Here is a 3,850-nt window from a genome sequence, read left to right as displayed (position 1 = left end):
CCCCTCCTCTCTTCTCGTCTCTGGCGCCGACCCGCCCCCGAGTCCCGAATATAGGCCTGTCATTGCTCCCGCTGAACGTCGCTCCTGACCCTTGGAGGCGTTCTATTGGTTCCTGGCAGGGATGCGCCCTGCCCCCTTTCGCGGATTGGGTGATCGCTCCAAGGCGCGGCGTTCGATTGGCCTCCCGCGCAGCCTGCTAGGATTGGCTCAGGTTTTCTCCCCGCTCCTCCTCCTCCTCCCGCCTCAGGGCACAACACGCCAGCGCGAGGACCCGAACGTCAATCAAGAGACCTGTGTCGTGCTGATTGGATGTATCCGCCCCCCTCTCCTAAAACAATTGGTCGGGGGGAGGAACTAGGACAGTCCAGGGGCGGGAAGTCGTCCGTCAAGTTTAGAGCTCTTTTTAATTGGTTGCGGGGGCATATTCTGCCTGGAAGTCATTGGTTGGTCCTGGAAGTGGGTGGGGAAAGCGGAGGAAGGCATGGAGTGTGGGCGTTAGGGGCCGCGTACCTAATGGGAGACAGACAGGTGCCTTCAAAGTGGGGGCCGAGCCGAAATCATCTGCCAATCAAAACAGCCACTGGGCCAAGTGGGAGGAGCTGGGCAAGAAAGCCCACCCCTTTCTCTTCGTTGGCCCTAACGGTTATAATTCCTGCTAGTTTGACCAATAGCTTGGCGAGTGGGCGGTAGCTGCTCGTAGAGCGTGTGAAAGAGGGTGTGTATGTAGCTGGCAGAAGTGGGACTTGGGCGCAACCCTTGCGTCCCGGCCAGGTGAGCTGCTTCCCTGTCTCTCAGCTGCCTCGTCTTTCTCCAAGTGCCTCTATGTTGGCACATCTCTGAAATTCATTATTTGCTGAGTGAAAGAAGGAAGGGACCAGAGACACTGCTTTAAGTCACTGGCACCGTGCATAGCAGAATTGGATGGGAAGCGTGAGGCATGGAGTTTTTGTCCTGCCCCTGCCTGGTTAGGCGACCAGATGGTGACACAGTCATTCTCCTCTGCATCTCCTCTTCCTTAGTGTGTTGAGGACGCTGCAGAAGGTACAGAGGAGACAGGTGGCTCCCTAATGCCTGTTCGTTTCAGGTCTCAGCTCTGTCGTCTTCTTGGAGAGAAAACTTCCCTGACCTCCCGGGCGGAGCGCTCCTGCGCGCCTAGTTCGTTAGGATTTATTTTTGTGCGTCTATCGTCATTTTCGTAATTATTCGGTTTCCCTGTCTGGATTTTGCATTTCCAGCACTTAGCACGCAGGAAGTAGTCAGCAACCATTTGTCAAAGGAATAGATGAATGAATGTGAGGAGTGACTTGTGATTGAAAACTTATTAGACACTGAGGCTTCCACGAACTGGGAGGCATTTGCCCAGGGTCACACAACCGAGATGGGAAGCCAGATCCGCCCCTTCCTGTCTAGGTAGTGGAAAATAAGATAAACCCCAGGGAGAGGTGAACGTGAACAAGTATGGAGCCTTTCAGCACCACCGCATCAGAATGGTCTGAGGCAAGGGGGAGGAGGAATGCTTGCTAAAATGCATATTCGTAGGCCCACACAGAGACAACGGGAATGAAGCCTAGAGTCATTGTTCTAGAGCTTTGCTATTCAAATTGTGGCCCCTGGACGAAGTATTGCTGCTCAGACATCTCCGGAATCACCTAGGAATGTGTTAAAATGCAAATTCTGCTTTTCTAACAAGTGCCCCAGTGATGTACACGGTCCACAGTTCACACTTTGCACACCAAGGATCTAGTGATGACTCTTCAAACTTGGCTGCACATCAGAGTCACCTGAGGAACTTTTTGTTGTTGTTGAGACGATATCTCGCTCTTGTCCCCCAGGCTGGAGTGCAGTGGCGCAATCTAGGCTCACTGCAACCTCTGCCTCCCGGGTTCAAGTGATTCTCCCGCCTCAGCCTCCCGAGTAGCTGGGATTACAGGCGCCTGCCACCACACCCAGCTAATTTTTGTATTTTTAGTAGAGACGGGGTTTCACCATGTTGGCCAGGCTGGTCTTGAACTCCTGACCTCAGGTGATCCACCCACCTCAGTCTCCCAAAGTGCTGGGATTACAGGCGTGAGCCACTGTGCCTGGCCTGAGGAACTTTTAAAAAAAAATTTTTTTTTAATTACAGGCCGCTCGGGGCCAGGAGAATCACTTGAACCTGGGAGGCAGAGGCTGCAGTGAGCCTAGATTGCACCTGTAATCTCAGCACTTTCTTTTTTTTTTTTTTTTTGAGACGGAGTCTCGCTCTGTCGCCCAGGCTGGAGTGCAGTGGCGCGATCTCGGCTCACTGCAAGCTCCGCCTCCCGGGTTCATGCCATTCCCCTGCCTCAGCCTCTCGGAGTAGCTGGGACTCCAGGCGCCCGCCACCACGCCCGGCTAATTTTTTGTATTTTTAGTAGAGACGGGGTTTCACCGTGGTCTCGATCTCCTGACCTCGTGATCCGCCCGCCTCGGCCTCCCAAAGTGCTCGGATTACAAGTGTGAGCCACCGCACCCGGCCTAATCTCAGCACTTTCGGAGGCCAAGGCGGGCGGATCACCTGAGGTCAGGAGTTCAAGACCAGCCTGGCCAACATGGTGAAAGTGGAGTGCAGTGGCACCATCTCGGCTCACTGCAACCTCTGCCTCCCGGGTTCAAGCAATTCTCCTGCCTCAGCCTCCCAAGTAGCTGGGATTACAGGCGTGAGCCACCACGCCCGGCGTAAGAGCCACTTACAGAGTCTTTTCTAGAGCAGTGCTTCTGAAATGTGGCCTTGGGTCAGGCGCATACCCATCACCTGGGAACTTGTTTGAAAGGCAGATTTTTGAGCCCCACCCTAGACTGAATCAGAAACTCTGGGCCTAGCAACTATGTTTTACCAAGCCCCTGGTGTAATTCTGAAGTGTATTAAATTTTGAGAACCTCTGTTCTTAGAGCACTAGGGCTGCAGGCCCAGGTGACTCAAGATTCCTTTCCTGAGATTCACGCCCTCATGCCACAGCCCCATTGGTAGATGCCAGATATTTTGGCCAAGGGAGATGGGGGATTCTGAACAGGGCTGTGGACCACGGGTCCTTCCCTGGCAGACCAGTATGTAGAGATCAGCAAAGGTTGTCATTTTCAAACAGGGTTGACCCAGAGGGTCAGGGATAAAATTGAGAAAACAGACTTGAGTTATGCAACCTGGGGTAGTTCAGCCACTCAAAGAAACCTCCTGGGTGTGTCAACTTTTTGACTTGAGGAAGGAGAGATTCAGAGATTGCCACTGAGGTCCAGAGACAGAGCTCTGGGTTGAAAGACAGGGATCCAGAGATACACAGAGTGGTGACGGGGAGGCCCAGAGCGGGGAACAGAAAGAGCAAAATCTCAGACAGGACCTAGAAAGTCAGAGGGAGACCCAGATAGCATGAGCTGGAGAGGGGAGGTGGAGAGAGTGAGGGAGAGAGAGGGGAGGTGGAGAGAGGGAGGGAGGGAGAGAGAGGAGGAAGGTGGAGAGAGGGAGGGAGAGGGGGAAGGTGGAGAGAGGGAGGGAGGGAGAGAGGGGAGGTGGAGAGAGGGAGGGAGAGAGAGAGGAGGTGGAGAGAGGGAGGAGGAGAGAGGGGAGGTGGAGAGAGGGAGGGAGAGAGGGGAGGTGGAGAGAGGGAGGAAGAGAGAGGGGAGGTGGAGACCTAGGGGCATCATCTTCCCACCAGGCTGCTGCTTGTCCTGGTAACATCTCTTAGGTAACTAACAGAAGCCCGACCTTGTAGGTCAGGTGACTAGTGCTGCCTCCTTAGTGCCACCGTGAAGCCCAGCTCTGGAGCACAGAGTAAATGGAACCCCTGGAGTTGCCCTTCCATAACCTCTCCAGGGAGACGGTTTCATGCCACCCGCT

The sequence above is a fragment of the Hylobates moloch genome, unplaced genomic scaffold, assembly GCF_009828535.3.
Source record: "Hylobates moloch isolate HMO894 unplaced genomic scaffold, HMol_V3 SCAFFOLD_12, whole genome shotgun sequence".
In the NCBI taxonomy this organism is placed as follows: domain Eukaryota; kingdom Metazoa; phylum Chordata; class Mammalia; order Primates; family Hylobatidae; genus Hylobates; species Hylobates moloch.
Note: the sequence above shows the minus strand (reverse complement) of the source record.